Genomic DNA, 18,370 nt, shown 5'->3' with positions numbered 1-18,370 from the left:
AGGGATTCTCCAATAAATGGTAAATGGTTGAAACAAATCTGAAGAAATGCATGACATACCTGTGTGTGTGTGTGTATGCATGTATGTATATATAGGGAGAGAGAGAGCGTCAATATAAACAGACTTTATTTCAATCAAGCTGTCTTTTCTATCCTTCAGGAGCAGAATGTTCTGATCATCAGCGCTCCAGAATGTAGTGTTTTCTTGGCAAGCATCACATATTGTGATGTGTTAGCTAAAAGTTCCATATCCTAGAGACTGATATATTCCTCTGTACTTGTACCTTGGGGATTCATCAAAACCTGACATCATAAGCAGCTTTCTACTGCCACAGACTGGACAGCGAAACAATTTAAAATATCCCAGAAAAAGAAAATAAGCATGCTTAATCAGAGCTTTCTGGACAGGAAGGACATTTGAGCAAGTGAGGAATAAGCACTGCTTTTGTTAATTTGCATAGGCAGAATAGAGACTTCTGGGAAAAGGCCGAAATTACAGTCACAGAAAATGGCTGCATCTATAGAGAACGCTAAGAAGTGTTGGCAGCTTTTCCTCTGACCCTGGCCACTTTTACAAGCAATCCTATGATAGTCAGCAGGACCCACCCTAAAAAGGAAGGGGCATCCACTTGGACCCTTTCCACCTTTTCTAAATCTCGCCTGATCGAGCCTGATTGAGCACTGATTGAGCAGATAAGCACATGTCATTCTCATTTCAGAAAGGTATTGGTTAGCTTGCTGCTAGCAGCTCAGTTATGTTATGATGTTAGAGGCTATGCAAGGAATGCTTTAGTCCAGCGATATGCAGTTTTTATTGCGCCTTGCATTCAGCAGGAAGATCTTTAGCTTGAATCTGTGGCCTAGGTATTCACCTTGGTATTTCTTTTGGCACAAAGTGAAGGAGTATTTAAGAGAAAATGCACAATGTGTTTCTTATGTTGTTATGAACAACTTGTTACTCTTTCTCATTAAGCTTCAGCCACTGAAGAAATATATAAATAAGGGCTGACTTCCTGTAAGACGTGTCCAAAGCTGGGACGGAATAAAAGGAGACACTTGTAAATGATAGTGCTATCGTTTGAGAAAGGGTAAGTTGAGACTGACTTTCATGCGTATTCACAGACCAAGCATCATAAAGATACCAGCATGATCTTCATTGCGGGCTTAGAGCCGGTATTAGCTTTTGAGAGGTAAGAGGATTTTGAGGGCTCGTTGGTCTAGGGGTATGATTCTCGCTTTGGGTGCGAGAGGTCCCGGGTTCAAATCCCGGACGAGCCCTTTTCTTGGTACTCTTTTCAAGTTGTTTTGAAGTTTGCGTTTCAAAACCAACATCAATTTTTTCTTTGCAGTAGTGGATAATTCTTTGCTAGAGTCTCATGCTTCAGCCCTGCCCAGTCTGAGCTAATACCAAACATCTGGTCTTGCATGGCATGTACGAGCGTTCAGCTAGGGATGTCGGGCAGGTTGCATGAAAGAAATCTAAAGCCAGAGGCCCATGGAATAGCCAGTTCGGAGCAGTTTCATTACAGAAAAATCAACTGTAGGTATCTGTTTCTGTAGTGTAGTGGTTATCACGTTCGCCTCACACGCGAAAGGTCCCCGGTTCGAAACCGGGCAGAAACAGTTGTTATATTGTGTTGGCTACAATGTTGATAGGTGCCGTTTTGCCATGGAATTGTCCAAGCCCTGAAGATTATTTCATGCAATCTCGTTCCAAGAAAGGGAATTCTCTCAAAACACTAAAGTAATCGGCGTGTGGATGTATCTGTTGGTTCTCAGACCTTGCTTTCAAAAGAGCCCTGCAATCGGTTCACTGCTCACCTAGAACAAGCATTAACATGGAGAATTGTTGGCACCAACAGGAATCTTATTTTAGTGGAGTGTTTCTGGCTTTGAGTGCAGAGGCCCTCGGCTCAATTCCAAGATGATCCTTCTCAAGGTGATGATACAAATGCATTGTCACCTTTACGTTTAATGTCAGAATCATTTATTTCCAGTTGGTGGTGTAAGAATGTTTGCAACAGTATGGCGATTTTTCCTAGCCATGCATGAATGAAAGCATATCACTCGCCTTTAGGTGTTTTTCTAATACATTGATATTTGCATCTTCCTTCTTAGCCTGCATGTTTGACTATCTTACAGGCTGCATGTAATAAGTATCACATCAGGGCCCTTCTTCTACTCAATTCACAACTGTTCTATCACGACATAGATAAGAAAGCTGCATCTGCTTTTGTTGTGTAGTGGTAATCAGGTTTACCTGACGTGTGAAAGCCCCATGCTTTGAAAGTACACAGTAACAAAGAAAGCGATGACTTTTATAAAAAGGTGTCATGTGTGTCTCTTACTTTGCACAAAAAGTGCCAGAGATGACTTCATTTGCAGTCACTTGAAAAGTAGGGATTCTCCAATAAATGGTAAATGGTTGAAACAAATCTGAAGAAATGCATGACATACCTGTGTGTGTGTGTGTATGCATGTATGTATATATAGGGAGAGAGAGAGTGTCAATATAAACAGACTTTATTTCAATCAAGCTGTCTTTTCTATCCTTCAGGAGCAGAATGTTCTGATCATCAGCGCTCCAGAATGTAGTGTTTTCTTGGCAAGCATCACATATTGTGATGTGTTAGCTAAAAGTTCCATATCCTAGAGACTGATATATTCCTCTGTACTTGTACCTTGGGGATTCATCAAAACCTGGCATCATAAGCAGCTTTCTACTGCCACAGACTGGACAGCGAAACAATTTAAAATATCCCAGAAAAAGAAAATAAGCATGCTTAATCAGAGCTTTCTGGACAGGAAGGACATTTGAGCAAGTGAGGAATAAGCACTGCTTTTGTTAATTTGCATAGGCAGAATAGAGACTTCTGGGAAAAGGCCGAAATTACAGTCACAGAAAATGGCTGCATCTATAGAGAACGCTAAGAAGTGTTGGCAGCTTTTCCTCTGACCCTGGCCACTTTTACAAGCAATCCTATGATAGTCAGCAGGACCCACCCTAAAAAGGAAGGGGCATCCACTTGGACCCTTTCCACCTTTTCTAAATCTTGCCTGATCGAGCCCTGATCGAGCCGATAAGCACATGTCATTCTCATTTCAGAAAGGTATTGGTTAGCTTGCTGCTAGCAGCTCAGTTATGTTATGATGTTAGAGGCTATGCAAGGAATGCTTTAGTCCAGCGATATGCAGTTTTTATTGCGCCTTGCATTCAGCAGGAAGATCTTTAGCTTGAATCTGTGGCCTAGGTATTCACCTTGGTATTTTTTTTGGCACAAAGTGAAGGAGTATTTGAGAGAAAATGCACAATGTGTTTCTTATGTTGTTATGAACAACTTGTTACTCTTTCTCATTAAGCTTCAGCCACTGCAGAAATATATAAATAAGGGCTGACTTCCTGTAAGACGTGTCCAAAGCTGGGACGGAATAAAAGGAGACACTTGTAAATGATAGTGCTATCGTTTGAGAAAGGGTAAGTTGAGACTGACTTTCATGCGTATTCACAGACCAAGCATCATAAAGATACCAGCATGATCTTCATTGCGGGCTTAGAGCCGGTATTAGCTTTTGAGAGGTAAGAGGATTTTGAGGGCTCGTTGGTCTATGGGTATGATTCTCGCTTTGGGTGCGAGATGTCCCAGGTTCAAATCCCGGACGAGCCCTTTTCTTGGTACTCTTTTCAAGTTGTTTTGAAGTTTGCGTTTCAAAACCAACATCAATTTTTTCTTTGCAGTAGTGGATAATTCTTTGCTAGAGTCTCATGCTTCAGCCCTGCCCAGTCTGAGCTAATACCAAACATCTGGTCTTGCATGGCATGTACGAGCGTTCAGCTAGGGATGTCGGGCAGGTTGCATGAAAGAAATCTAAAGCCAGAGGCCCATGGAATAGCCAGTTCGGAGCAGTTTCATTACAGAAAAATCAACTGTAGGTATCTGTTTCTGTAGTGTAGTGGTTATCACGTTCGCCTCACACGCGAAAGGTCCCCGGTTCGAAACCGGGCAGAAACAGTTGTTATATTGTGTTGGCTACAATGTTGATAGGTGCCGTTTTGCCATGGAATTGTCCAAGCCCTGAAGATTATTTCATGCAATCTCGTTCCAAGAAAGGGAATTCTCTCAAAACACTAAAGAAATCGGCGTGTGGATGTATCTGTTGGTTCTCAGACCTTGCTTTCAAAAGAGCCCTGCAATCGGTTCACTGCTCACCTAGAACAAGCATTAACATGGAGAATTGTTGGCACCAACAGGAATCTTATTTTAGTGGAGTGTTTCTGGCTTTGAGTGCAGAGGCCCTCGGCTCAATTCCAAGATGATCCTTCTCAGGGTGATGATACAAATGCATTGTCACCTTTACGTTTAATGTCAGAATCATTTATTTCCAGTTGGTGGTGTAAGAATGTTTGCAACAGTATGGCGATTTTTCCTAGCCATGCATGAATGAAAGCATATCACTCGCCTTTAGGTGTTTTTCTAATACATTGATATTTGCATCTGCCTTCCTAGCCTGCATGTTTGACTATCTTACAGGCTGCATGTAATAAGTATCACATCAGGGCCCTTCTTCTACTCAATTCACAACTGTTCTATCACGACATAGATAAGAAAGCTGCATCTGCTTTTGTTGTGTAGTGGTAATCAGGTTTACCTGACGTGTGAAAGCCCCATGCTTTGAAAGTACACAGTAACAAAGAAACCGATGACTTTTATAAAAAGGTGTCATGTGTGTCTCTTACTTTGCACAAAAAGTGCCAGAGATGACTTCATTTGCAGTCACTTGAAAAGTAGGGATTCTCCAATAAATGGTAAATGGTTGAAACAAATCTGAAGAAATGCATGACATACCTGTGTGTGTGTGTGTATGCATGTATGTATATATAGGGAGAGAGAGAGCGTCAATATAAACAGACTTTATTTCAATCAAGCTGTCTTTTCTATCCTTCAGGAGCAGAATGTTCTGATCATCAGCGCTCCAGAATGTAGTGTTTTCTTGGCAAGCATCACATATTGTGATGTGTTAGCTAAAAGTTCCATATCCTAGAGACTGATATATTCCTCTGTACTTGTACCTTGGGGATTCATCAAAACCTGACATCATAAGCAGCTTTCTACTGCCACAGACTGGACAGCGAAACAATTTAAAATATCCCAGAAAAAGAAAATAAGCATGCTTAATCAGAGCTTTCTGGACAGGAAGGACATTTGAGCAAGTGAGGAATAAGCACTGCTTTTGTTAATTTGCATAGGCAGAATAGAGACTTCTGGGAAAAGGCCGAAATTACAGTCACAGAAAATGGCTGCATCTATAGAGAACGCTAAGAAGTGTTGGCAGCTTTTCCTCTGACCCTGGCCACTTTTACAAGCAATCCTATGATAGTCAGCAGGACCCACCCTAAAAAGGAAGGGGCATCCACTTGGACCCTTTCCACCTTTTCTAAATCTCGCCTGATCGAGCCTGATTGAGCACTGATTGAGCAGATAAGCACATGTCATTCTCATTTCAGAAAGGTATTGGTTAGCTTGCTGCTAGCAGCTCAGTTATGTTATGATGTTAGAGGCTATGCAAGGAATGCTTTAGTCCAGCGATATGCAGTTTTTATTGCGCCTTGCATTCAGCAGGAAGATCTTTAGCTTGAATCTGTGGCCTAGGTATTCACCTTGGTATTTCTTTTGGCACAAAGTGAAGGAGTATTTAAGAGAAAATGCACAATGTGTTTCTTATGTTGTTATGAACAACTTGTTACTCTTTCTCATTAAGCTTCAGCCACTGAAGATATATATAAATAAGGGCTGACTTCCTGTAAGACGTGTCCAAAGCTGGGACGGAATAAAAGGAGACACTTGTAAATGATAGTGCTATCGTTTGAGAAAGGGTAAGTTGAGACTGACTTTCATGCGTATTCACAGACCAAGCATCATAAAGATACCAGCATGATCTTCATTGCGGGCTTAGAGCCGGTATTAGCTTTTGAGAGGTAAGAGGATTTTGAGGGCTCGTTGGTCTAGGGGTATGATTCTCGCTTTGGGTGCGAGAGGTCCCGGGTTCAAATCCCGGACGAGCCCTTTTCTTGGTACTCTTTTCAAGTTGTTTTGAAGTTTGCGTTTCAAAACCAACATCAATTTTTTCTTTGCAGTAGTGGATAATTCTTTGCTAGAGTCTCATGCTTCAGCCCTGCCCAGTCTGAGCTAATACCAAACATCTGGTCTTGCATGGCATGTACGAGCGTTCAGCTAGGGATGTCGGGCAGGTTGCATGAAAGAAATCTAAAGCCAGAGGCCCATGGAATAGCCAGTTCGGAGCAGTTTCATTACAGAAAAATCAACTGTAGGTATCTGTTTCTGTAGTGTAGTGGTTATCACGTTCGCCTCACACGCGAAAGGTCCCCGGTTCGAAACCGGGCAGAAACAGTTGTTATATTGTGTTGGCTACAATGTTGATAGGTGCCGTTTTGCCATGGAATTGTCCAAGCCCTGAAGATTATTTCATGCAATCTCGTTCCAAGAAAGGGAATTCTCTCAAAACACTAAAGTAATCGGCGTGTGGATGTATCTGTTGGTTCTCAGACCTTGCTTTCAAAAGAGCCCTGCAATCGGTTCACTGCTCACCTAGAACAAGCATTAACATGGAGAATTGTTGGCACCAACAGGAATCTTATTTTAGTGGAGTGTTTCTGGCTTTGAGTGCAGAGGCCCTCGGCTCAATTCCAAGATGATCCTTCTCAAGGTGATGATACAAATGCATTGTCACCTTTACGTTTAATGTCAGAATCATTTATTTCCAGTTGGTGGTGTAAGAATGTTTGCAACAGTATGGCGATTTTTCCTAGCCATGCATGAATGAAAGCATATCACTCGCCTTTAGGTGTTTTTCTAATACATTGATATTTGCATCTTCCTTCTTAGCCTGCATGTTTGACTATCTTACAGGCTGCATGTAATAAGTATCACATCAGGGCCCTTCTTCTACTCAATTCACAACTGTTCTATCACGACATAGATAAGAAAGCTGCATCTGCTTTTGTTGTGTAGTGGTAATCAGGTTTACCTGACGTGTGAAAGCCCCATGCTTTGAAAGTACACAGTAACAAAGAAAGCGATGACTTTTATAAAAAGGTGTCATGTGTGTCTCTTACTTTGCACAAAAAGTGCCAGAGATGACTTCATTTGCAGTCACTTGAAAAGTAGGGATTCTCCAATAAATGGTAAATGGTTGAAACAAATCTGAAGAAATGCATGACATACCTGTGTGTGTGTGTGTATGCATGTATGTATATATAGGGAGAGAGAGAGTGTCAATATAAACAGACTTTATTTCAATCAAGCTGTCTTTTCTATCCTTCAGGAGCAGAATGTTCTGATCATCAGCGCTCCAGAATGTAGTGTTTTCTTGGCAAGCATCACATATTGTGATGTGTTAGCTAAAAGTTCCATATCCTAGAGACTGATATATTCCTCTGTACTTGTACCTTGGGGATTCATCAAAACCTGGCATCATAAGCAGCTTTCTACTGCCACAGACTGGACAGCGAAACAATTTAAAATATCCCAGAAAAAGAAAATAAGCATGCTTAATCAGAGCTTTCTGGACAGGAAGGACATTTGAGCAAGTGAGGAATAAGCACTGCTTTTGTTAATTTGCATAGGCAGAATAGAGACTTCTGGGAAAAGGCCGAAATTACAGTCACAGAAAATGGCTGCATCTATAGAGAACGCTAAGAAGTGTTGGCAGCTTTTCCTCTGACCCTGGCCACTTTTACAAGCAATCCTATGATAGTCAGCAGGACCCACCCTAAAAAGGAAGGGGCATCCACTTGGACCCTTTCCACCTTTTCTAAATCTCGCCTGATCGAGCCTGATTGAGCACTGATTGAGCAGATAAGCACATGTCATTCTCATTTCAGAAAGGTATTGGTTAGCTTGCTGCTAGCAGCTCAGTTATGTTATGATGTTAGAGGCTATGCAAGGAATGCTTTAGTCCAGCGATATGCAGTTTTTATTGCGCCTTGCATTCAGCAGGAAGATCTTTAGCTTGAATCTGTGGCCTAGGTATTCACCTTGGTATTTCTTTTGGCACAAAGTGAAGGAGTATTTAAGAGAAAATGCACAATGTGTTTCTTATGTTGTTATGAACAACTTGTTACTCTTTCTCATTAAGCTTCAGCCACTGAAGAAATATATAAATAAGGGCTGACTTCCTGTAAGACGTGTCCAAAGCTGGGACGGAATAAAAGGAGACACTTGTAAATGATAGTGCTATCGTTTGAGAAAGGGTAAGTTGAGACTGACTTTCATGCGTATTCACAGACCAAGCATCATAAAGATACCAGCATGATCTTCATTGCGGGCTTAGAGCCGGTATTAGCTTTTGAGAGGTAAGAGGATTTTGAGGGCTCGTTGGTCTAGGGGTATGATTCTCGCTTTGGGTGCGAGAGGTCCCGGGTTCAAATCCCGGACGAGCCCTTTTCTTGGTACTCTTTTCAAGTTGTTTTGAAGTTTGCGTTTCAAAACCAACATCAATTTTTTCTTTGCAGTAGTGGATAATTCTTTGCTAGAGTCTCATGCTTCAGCCCTGCCCAGTCTGAGCTAATACCAAACATCTGGTCTTGCATGGCATGTACGAGCGTTCAGCTAGGGATGTCGGGCAGGTTGCATGAAAGAAATCTAAAGCCAGAGGCCCATGGAATAGCCAGTTCGGAGCAGTTTCATTACAGAAAAATCAACTGTAGGTATCTGTTTCTGTAGTGTAGTGGTTATCACGTTCGCCTCACACGCGAAAGGTCCCCGGTTCGAAACCGGGCAGAAACAGTTGTTATATTGTGTTGGCTACAATGTTGATAGGTGCCGTTTTGCCATGGAATTGTCCAAGCCCTGAAGATTATTTCATGCAATCTCGTTCCAAGAAAGGGAATTCTCTCAAAACACTAAAGTAATCGGCGTGTGGATGTATCTGTTGGTTCTCAGACCTTGCTTTCAAAAGAGCCCTGCAATCGGTTCACTGCTCACCTAGAATAAGCATTAACATGGAGAATTGTTGGCACCAACAGGAATCTTATTTTAGTGGAGTGTTTCTGGCTTTGAGTGCAGAGGCCCTCGGCTCAATTCCAAGATGATCCTTCTCAAGGTGATGATACAAATGCATTGTCACCTTTACGTTTAATGTCAGAATCATTTATTTCCAGTTGGTGGTGTAAGAATGTTTGCAACAGTATGGCGATTTTTCCTAGCCATGCATGAATGAAAGCATATCACTCGCCTTTAGGTGTTTTTCTAATACATTGATATTTGCATCTTCCTTCTTAGCCTGCATGTTTGACTATCTTACAGGCTGCATGTAATAAGTATCACATCAGGGCCCTTCTTCTACTCAATTCACAACTGTTCTATCACGACATAGATAAGAAAGCTGCATCTGCTTTTGTTGTGTAGTGGTAATCAGGTTTACCTGACGTGTGAAAGCCCCATGCTTTGAAAGTACACAGTAACAAAGAAAGCGATGACTTTTATAAAAAGGTGTCATGTGTGTCTCTTACTTTGCACAAAAAGTGCCAGAGATGACTTCATTTGCAGTCACTTGAAAAGTAGGGATTCTCCAATAAATGGTAAATGGTTGAAACAAATCTGAAGAAATGCATGACATACCTGTGTGTGTGTGTGTATGCATGTATGTATATATAGGGAGAGAGAGAGCGTCAATATAAACAGACTTTATTTCAATCAAGCTGTCTTTTCTATCCTTCAGGAGCAGAATGTTCTGATCATCAGCGCTCCAGAATGTAGTGTTTTCTTGGCAAGCATCACATATTGTGATGTGTTAGCTAAAAGTTCCATATCCTAGAGACTGATATATTCCTCTGTACTTGTACCTTGGGGATTCATCAAAACCTGGCATCATAAGCAGCTTTCTACTGCCACAGACTGGACAGCGAAACAATTTAAAATATCCCAGAAAAAGAAAATAAGCATGCTTAATCAGAGCTTTCTGGACAGGAAGGACATTTGAGCAAGTGAGGAATAAGCACTGCTTTTGTTAATTTGCATAGGCAGAATAGAGACTTCTGGGAAAAGGCCGAAATTACAGTCACAGAAAATGGCTGCATCTATAGAGAACGCTAAGAAGTGTTGGCAGCTTTTCCTCTGACCCTGGCCACTTTTACAAGCAATCCTATGATAGTCAGCAGGACCCACCCTAAAAAGGAAGGGGCATCCACTTGGACCCTTTCCACCTTTTCTAAATCTCGCCTGATCGAGCACTGATTGAGCAGATAAGCACATGTAATTCTCATTTCAGAAAGTTATTGGTTAGCTTGCTGCTAGCAGCTCAGTTATGTTATGATGTTAGAGGCTATGCAAGGAATGCTTTAGTCCAGCGATATGCAGTTTTTATTGCGCCTTGCATTCAGCAGGAAGATCTTTAGCTTGAATCTGTGGCCTAGGTATTCACCTTGGTATTTCTTTTGGCACAAAGTGAAGGAGTATTTGAGAGAAAATGCACAATGTGTTTCTTATGCTGTTATGAACAACTTGTTACTCTTTCTCATTAAGCTTCAGCCACTGCAGAAATATATAAATAAGGGCTGACTTCCTGTAAGACGTGTCCAAAGCTGGGACGGAATAAAAGGAGACACTTGTAAATGATAGTGCTATCGTTTGAGAAAGGGTAAGTTGAGACTGACTTTCATGCGTATTCACAGACCAAGCATCATAAAGATACCAGCATGATCTTCATTGCGGGCTTAGAGCCGTTATTAGCTTTTGAGAGGTAAGAGGATTTTGAGGGCTCGTTAGTCTAGGGGTATGATTCTCGCTTTGGGTGCGAGAGGTCCCGGGTTCAAATCCCGGACGAGCCCTTTTCTTGGTACTCTTTTCAAGTTGTTTTGAAGTTTGCGTTTCAAAACCAACATCAATTTTTTCTTTGCAGTAGTGGATAATTCTTTGCTAGAGTCTCATGCTTCAGCCCTGCCCAGTCTGAGCTAATACCAAACATCTGGTCTTGCATGGCATGTACGAGCGTTCAGCTAGGGATGTCGGGCAGGTTGCATGAAAGAAATCTAAAGCCAGAGGCCCATGGAATAGCCAGTTCGGAGCAGTTTCATTACAGAAAAATCAACTGTAGGTATCTGTTTCTGTAGTGTAGTGGTTATCACGTTCGCCTCACATGCGAAAGGTCCCCGGTTCGAAACCGGGCAGAAACAGTTGTTATATTGTGTTGGCTACAATGTTGATAGGTGCCGTTTTGCCATGGAATTGTCCAAGCCCTGAAGATTATTTCATGCAATCTCGTTCCAAGAAAGGGAATTCTCTCAAAACACTAAAGTAATCGGCGTGTGGATGTATCTGTTGGTTCTCAGACCTTGCTTTCAAAAGAGCCCTGCAATCGGTTCACTGCTCACCTAGAACAAGCATTAACATGGAGAATTGTTGGCACCAACAGGAATCTTATTTTAGTGGAGTGTTTCTGGCTTTGAGTGCAGAGGCCCTCGGCTCAATTCCAAGATGATCCTTCTCAAGGTGATGATACAAATGCATTGTCACCTTTACGTTTAATGTCAGAATCATTTATTTCCAGTTGGTGGTGTAAGAATGTTTGCAACAGTATGGCGATTTTTCCTAGCCATGCATGAATGAAAGCATATCACTCGCCTTTAGGTGTTTTTCTAATACATTGATATTTGCATCTTCCTTCCTAGCCTGCATGTTTGACTATCTTACAGGCTGCATGTAATAAGTATCACATCAGGGCCCTTCTTCTACTCAATTCACAACTGTTCTATCACGACATAGATAAGAAAGCTGCATCTGCTTTTGTTGTGTAGTGGTAATCAGGTTTACCTGACGTGTGAAAGCCCCATGCTTTGAAAGTACACAGTAACAAAGAAACCGATGACTTTTATAAAAAGGTGTCATGTGTGTCTCTTACTTTGCACAAAAAGTGCCAGAGATGACTTCATTTGCAGTCACTTGAAAAGTAGGGATTCTCCAATAAATGGTAAATGGTTGAAACAAATCTGAAGAAATGCATGACATACCTGTGTGTGTGTGTGTGTGTACGCATGTATGTATATATAGGGAGAGAGAGAGCGTCAATATAAACAGACTTTATTTCAATCAAGCTGTCTTTTCTATCCTTCAGGAGCAGAATGTTCTGATCATCAGCGCTCCAGAATGTAGTGTTTTCTTGGCAAGCATCACATATTGTGATGTTTTAGCTAAAAGTTCCATATCCTAGAGACTGATATATTCCTCTGTACTTGTACCTTGGGGATTCATCAAAACCTGGCATCATAAGCAGCTTTCTACTGCCACAGACTGGACAGCGAAACAATTTAAAATATCCCAGAAAAAGAAAATAAGCATGCTTAATCAGAGCTTTCTGGACAGGAAGGACATTTGAGCAAGTGAGGAATAAGCACTGCTTTTGTTAATTTGCATAGGCAGAATAGAGACTTCTGGGAAAAGGCCGAAATTACAGTCACAGAAAATGGCTGCATCTATAGAGAACGCTAAGAAGTGTTGGCAGCTTTTCCTCTGACCCTGGCCACTTTTACAAGCAATCCTATGATAGTCAGCAGGACCCACCCTAAAAAGGAAGGGGCATCCACTTGGACCCTTTCCACCTTTTCTAAATCTCGCCTGATCGAGCCTGATTGAGCACTGATTGAGCAGATAAGCACATGTCATTCTCATTTCAGAAAGGTATTGGTTAGCTTGCTGCTAGCAGCTCAGTTATGTTATGATGTTAGAGGCTATGCAAGGAATGCTTTAGTCCAGCGATATGCAGTTTTTATTGCGCCTTGCATTCAGCAGGAAGATCTTTAGCTTGAATCTGTGGCCTAGGTATTCACCTTGGTATTTCTTTTGGCACAAAGTGAAGGAGTATTTAAGAGAAAATGCACAATGTGTTTCTTATGTTGTTATGAACAACTTGTTACTCTTTCTCATTAAGCTTCAGCCACTGAAGAAATATATAAATAAGGGCTGACTTCCTGTAAGACGTGTCCAAAGCTGGGACGGAATAAAAGGAGACACTTGTAAATGATAGTGCTATCGTTTGAGAAAGGGTAAGTTGAGACTGACTTTCATGCGTATTCACAGACCAAGCATCATAAAGATACCAGCATGATCTTCATTGCGGGCTTAGAGCCGGTATTAGCTTTTGAGAGGTAAGAGGATTTTGAGGGCTCGTTGGTCTAGGGGTATGATTCTCGCTTTGGGTGCGAGAGGTCCCGGGTTCAAATCCCGGACGAGCCCTTTTCTTGGTACTCTTTTCAAGTTGTTTTGAAGTTTGCGTTTCAAAACCAACATCAATTTTTTCTTTGCAGTAGTGGATAATTCTTTGCTAGAGTCTCATGCTTCAGCCCTGCCCAGTCTGAGCTAATACCAAACATCTGGTCTTGCATGGCATGTACGAGCGTTCAGCTAGGGATGTCGGGCAGGTTGCATGAAAGAAATCTAAAGCCAGAGGCCCATGGAATAGCCAGTTCGGAGCAGTTTCATTACAGAAAAATCAACTGTAGGTATCTGTTTCTGTAGTGTAGTGGTTATCACGTTCGCCTCACACGCGAAAGGTCCCCGGTTCGAAACCGGGCAGAAACAGTTGTTATATTGTGTTGGCTACAATGTTGATAGGTGCCGTTTTGCCATGGAATTGTCCAAGCCCTGAAGATTATTTCATGCAATCTCGTTCCAAGAAAGGGAATTCTCTCAAAACACTAAAGTAATCGGCGTGTGGATGTATCTGTTGGTTCTCAGACCTTGCTTTCAAAAGAGCCCTGCAATCGGTTCACTGCTCACCTAGAATAAGCATTAACATGGAGAATTGTTGGCACCAACAGGAATCTTATTTTAGTGGAGTGTTTCTGGCTTTGAGTGCAGAGGCCCTCGGCTCAATTCCAAGATGATCCTTCTCAAGGTGATGATACAAATGCATTGTCACCTTTACGTTTAATGTCAGAATCATTTATTTCCAGTTGGTGGTGTAAGAATGTTTGCAACAGTATGGCGATTTTTCCTAGCCATGCATGAATGAAAGCATATCACTCGCCTTTAGGTGTTTTTCTAATACATTGATATTTGCATCTTCCTTCTTAGCCTGCATGTTTGACTATCTTACAGGCTGCATGTAATAAGTATCACATCAGGGCCCTTCTTCTACTCAATTCACAACTGTTCTATCACGACATAGATAAGAAAGCTGCATCTGCTTTTGTTGTGTAGTGGTAATCAGGTTTACCTGACGTGTGAAAGCCCCATGCTTTGAAAGTACACAGTAACAAAGAAACCGATGACTTTTATAAAAAGGTGTCATGTGTGTCTCTTACTTTGCACAAAAAGTGCCAGAGATGACTTCATTTGCAGTCACTTGAAAAGTAGGGATTCTCCAATAAATGGTAAATGGTTGAAACAAATCTGAAGAAATGCATGACATACCTGTGTGTGTGTGTGTATGCATGTATGTATATATAGGGAGAGAGAGAGCGTCAATATAAACAGACTTTATTTCAATCAAGCTGTCTTTTCTATCCTTCAGGAGCAGAATGTTCTGATCATCAGCGCTCCAGAATGTAGTGTTTTCTTGGCAAGCATCACATATTGTGATGTGTTAGCTAAAAGTTCCATATCCTAGAGACTGATATATTCCTCTGTACTTGTACCTTGGGGATTCATCAAAACCTGGCATCATAAGCAGCTTTCTACTGCCACAGACTGGACAGCGAAACAATTTAAAATATCCCAGAAAAAGAAAATAAGCATGCTTAATCAGAGCTTTCTGGACAGGAAGGACATTTGAGCAAGTGAGGAATAAGCACTGCTTTTGTTAATTTGCATAGGCAGAATAGAGACTTCTGGGAAAAGGCCGAAATTACAGTCACAGAAAATGGCTGCATCTATAGAGAACGCTAAGAAGTGTTGGCAGCTTTTCCTCTGACCCTGGCCACTTTTACAAGCAATCCTATGATAGTCAGCAGGACCCACCCTAAAAAGGAAGGGGCATCCACTTGGACCCTTTCCACCTTTTCTAAATCTCGCCTGATCGAGCACTGATTGAGCAGATAAGCACATGTAATTCTCATTTCAGAAAGTTATTGGTTAGCTTGCTGCTAGCAGCTCAGTTATGTTATGATGTTAGAGGCTATGCAAGGAATGCTTTAGTCCAGCGATATGCAGTTTTTATTGCGCCTTGCATTCAGCAGGAAGATCTTTAGCTTGAATCTGTGGCCTAGGTATTCACCTTGGTATTTCTTTTGGCACAAAGTGAAGGAGTATTTGAGAGAAAATGCACAATGTGTTTCTTATGCTGTTATGAACAACTTGTTACTCTTTCTCATTAAGCTTCAGCCACTGCAGAAATATATAAATAAGGGCTGACTTCCTGTAAGACGTGTCCAAAGCTGGGACGGAATAAAAGGAGACACTTGTAAATGATAGTGCTATCGTTTGAGAAAGGGTAAGTTGAGACTGACTTTCATGCGTATTCACAGACCAAGCATCATAAAGATACCAGCATGATCTTCATTGCGGGCTTAGAGCCGTTATTAGCTTTTGAGAGGTAAGAGGATTTTGAGGGCTCGTTAGTCTAGGGGTATGATTCTCGCTTTGGGTGCGAGAGGTCCCGGGTTCAAATCCCGGACGAGCCCTTTTCTTGGTACTCTTTTCAAGTTGTTTTGAAGTTTGCGTTTCAAAACCAACATCAATTTTTTCTTTGCAGTAGTGGATAATTCTTTGCTAGAGTCTCATGCTTCAGCCCTGCCCAGTCTGAGCTAATACCAAACATCTGGTCTTGCATGGCATGTACGAGCGTTCAGCTAGGGATGTCGGGCAGGTTGCATGAAAGAAATCTAAAGCCAGAGGCCCATGGAATAGCCAGTTCGGAGCAGTTTCATTACAGAAAAATCAACTGTAGGTATCTGTTTCTGTAGTGTAGTGGTTATCACGTTCGCCTCACATGCGAAAGGTCCCCGGTTCGAAACCGGGCAGAAACAGTTGTTATATTGTGTTGGCTACAATGTTGATAGGTGCCGTTTTGCCATGGAATTGTCCAAGCCCTGAAGATTATTTCATGCAATCTCGTTCCAAGAAAGGGAATTCTCTCAAAACACTAAAGTAATCGGCGTGTGGATGTATCTGTTGGTTCTCAGACCTTGCTTTCAAAAGAGCCCTGCAATCGGTTCACTGCTCACCTAGAACAAGCATTAACATGGAGAATTGTTGGCACCAACAGGAATCTTATTTTAGTGGAGTGTTTCTGGCTTTGAGTGCAGAGGCCCTCGGCTCAATTCCAAGATGATCCTTCTCAAGGTGATGATACAAATGCATTGTCACCTTTACGTTTAATGTCAGAATCATTTATTTCCAGTTGGTGGTGTAAGAATGTTTGCAACAGTATGGCGATTTTTCCTAGCCATGCATGAATGAAAGCATATCACTCGCCTTTAGGTGTTTTTCTAATACATTGATATTTGCATCTTCCTTCCTAGCCTGCATGTTTGACTATCTTACAGGCTGCATGTAATAAGTATCACATCAGGGCCCTTCTTCTACTCAATTCACAACTGTTCTATCACGACATAGATAAGAAAGCTGCATCTGCTTTTGTTGTGTAGTGGTAATCAGGTTTACCTGACGTGTGAAAGCCCCATGCTTTGAAAGTACACAGTAACAAAGAAACCGATGACTTTTATAAAAAGGTGTCATGTGTGTCTCTTACTTTGCACAAAAAGTGCCAGAGATGACTTCATTTGCAGTCACTTGAAAAGTAGGGATTCTCCAATAAATGGTAAATGGTTGAAACAAATCTGAAGAAATGCATGACATACCTGTGTGTGTGTGTGTGTGTACGCATGTATGTATATATAGGGAGAGAGAGAGCGTCAATATAAACAGACTTTATTTCAATCAAGCTGTCTTTTCTATCCTTCAGGAGCAGAATGTTCTGATCATCAGCGCTCCAGAATGTAGTGTTTTCTTGGCAAGCATCACATATTGTGATGTTTTAGCTAAAAGTTCCATATCCTAGAGACTGATATATTCCTCTGTACTTGTACCTTGGGGATTCATCAAAACCTGGCATCATAAGCAGCTTTCTACTGCCACAGACTGGACAGCGAAACAATTTAAAATATCCCAGAAAAAGAAAATAAGCATGCTTAATCAGAGCTTTCTGGACAGGAAGGACATTTGAGCAAGTGAGGAATAAGCACTGCTTTTGTTAATTTGCATAGGCAGAATAGAGACTTCTGGGAAAAGGCCGAAATTACAGTCACAGAAAATGGCTGCATCTATAGAGAACGCTAAGAAGTGTTGGCAGCTTTTCCTCTGACCCTGGCCACTTTTACAAGCAATCCTATGATAGTCAGCAGGACCCACCCTAAAAAGGAAGGGGCATCCACTTGGACCCTTTCCACCTTTTCTAAATCTCGCCTGATCGAGCCCTGATCGAGCCGATAAGCACATGTCATTCTCATTTCAGAAAGGTATTGGTTAGCTTGCTGCTGGCAGCTCAGTTATGTTATGATGTTAGAGGCTATGCAAGGAATGCTTTAGTCCAGCGATATGCAGTTTTTATTGCGCCTTGCATTCAGCAGGAAGATCTTTAGCTTGAATCTGTGGCCTAGGTATTCACCTTGGTATTTTTTTTGGCACAAAGTGAAGGAGTATTTGAGAGAAAATGCACAATGTGTTTCTTATGTTGTTATGAACAACTTGTTACTCTTTCTCATTAAGCTTCAGCCACTGCAGAAATATATAAATAAGGGCTGACTTCCTGTGAGACGTGTCCAAAGCTGGGACGGAATAAAAGGAGACACTTGTAAATGATAGTGCTATCGTTTGAGAAAGGGTAAGTTGAGACTGACTTTCATGCGTATTCACAGACCAAGCATCATAAAGATACCAGCATGATCTTCATTGCGGGCTTAGAGCCGGTATTAGCTTTTGAGAGGTAAGAGGATTTTGAGGGCTCGTTGGTCTAGGGGTATGATTCTCGCTTTGGGTGCGAGAGGTCCCAGGTTCAAATCCCGGACGAGCCCTTTTCTTGGTACTCTTTTCAAGTTGTTTTGAAGTTTGCGTTTCAAAACCAACATCAATTTTTTCTTTGCAGTAGTGGATAATTCTTTGCTAGAGTCTCATGCTTCAGCCCTGCCCAGTCTGAGCTAATACCAAACATCTGGTCTTGCATGGCATGTACGAGCGTTCAGCTAGGGATGTCGGGCAGGTTGCATGAAAGAAATCTAAAGCCAGAGGCCCATGGAATAGCCAGTTCGGAGCAGTTTCATTACAGAAAAATCAACTGTAGGTATCTGTTTCTGTAGTGTAGTGGTTATCACGTTCGCCTCACACGCGAAAGGTCCCCGGTTCGAAACCGGGCAGAAACAG

At 41.7% G+C, this 18,370-nt stretch overlaps 12 non-coding genes across 12 annotated transcripts; all 12 read left to right on the top strand.

Moving 5' to 3' along the window:
• The first annotated feature begins 1,205 nt into the window (after positions 1-1,205).
• On the top strand, positions 1,206-1,277 carry TRNAP-UGG (transfer RNA proline (anticodon UGG)). The gene has a single exon. It is a non-coding gene; the product is annotated as a tRNA-Pro (tRNA).
• A 272-nt stretch (positions 1,278-1,549) lies between these two features.
• On the top strand, positions 1,550-1,622 carry TRNAV-CAC (transfer RNA valine (anticodon CAC)). Its single transcript has one exon. It is a non-coding gene; the product is annotated as a tRNA-Val (tRNA).
• A 2,314-nt stretch (positions 1,623-3,936) lies between these two features.
• Positions 3,937-4,009, top strand: TRNAV-CAC (transfer RNA valine (anticodon CAC)). The gene has a single exon. It is a non-coding gene; the product is annotated as a tRNA-Val (tRNA).
• A 1,980-nt stretch (positions 4,010-5,989) lies between these two features.
• On the top strand, positions 5,990-6,061 carry TRNAP-UGG (transfer RNA proline (anticodon UGG)). Its single transcript has one exon. It is a non-coding gene; the product is annotated as a tRNA-Pro (tRNA).
• Positions 6,062-6,333: 272 nt separating this feature from the next.
• Positions 6,334-6,406, top strand: TRNAV-CAC (transfer RNA valine (anticodon CAC)). The gene has a single exon. It is a non-coding gene; the product is annotated as a tRNA-Val (tRNA).
• A 1,980-nt stretch (positions 6,407-8,386) lies between these two features.
• Positions 8,387-8,458, top strand: TRNAP-UGG (transfer RNA proline (anticodon UGG)). The gene has a single exon. It is a non-coding gene; the product is annotated as a tRNA-Pro (tRNA).
• Positions 8,459-8,730: 272 nt separating this feature from the next.
• Positions 8,731-8,803, top strand: TRNAV-CAC (transfer RNA valine (anticodon CAC)). The gene has a single exon. It is a non-coding gene; the product is annotated as a tRNA-Val (tRNA).
• A 2,314-nt stretch (positions 8,804-11,117) lies between these two features.
• On the top strand, positions 11,118-11,190 carry TRNAV-CAC (transfer RNA valine (anticodon CAC)). The gene has a single exon. It is a non-coding gene; the product is annotated as a tRNA-Val (tRNA).
• Positions 11,191-13,174: 1,984 nt separating this feature from the next.
• On the top strand, positions 13,175-13,246 carry TRNAP-UGG (transfer RNA proline (anticodon UGG)). Its single transcript has one exon. It is a non-coding gene; the product is annotated as a tRNA-Pro (tRNA).
• A 272-nt stretch (positions 13,247-13,518) lies between these two features.
• Positions 13,519-13,591, top strand: TRNAV-CAC (transfer RNA valine (anticodon CAC)). Its single transcript has one exon. It is a non-coding gene; the product is annotated as a tRNA-Val (tRNA).
• A 2,314-nt stretch (positions 13,592-15,905) lies between these two features.
• TRNAV-CAC (transfer RNA valine (anticodon CAC)) lies at positions 15,906-15,978 on the top strand. The gene has a single exon. It is a non-coding gene; the product is annotated as a tRNA-Val (tRNA).
• A 2,318-nt stretch (positions 15,979-18,296) lies between these two features.
• TRNAV-CAC (transfer RNA valine (anticodon CAC)) lies at positions 18,297-18,369 on the top strand. Its single transcript has one exon. It is a non-coding gene; the product is annotated as a tRNA-Val (tRNA).
• Position 18,370: the final 1 nt, after the last annotated feature.

This window comes from Triturus cristatus, chromosome 8 (assembly GCF_964204655.1).
Source record: "Triturus cristatus chromosome 8, aTriCri1.1, whole genome shotgun sequence".
In the NCBI taxonomy this organism is placed as follows: Eukaryota; Metazoa; Chordata; class Amphibia; order Caudata; family Salamandridae; genus Triturus; species Triturus cristatus.
The sequence above is the reverse complement of the archived record's forward strand: the minus strand, read 5'-3'. Positions and strand labels throughout refer to the sequence as shown.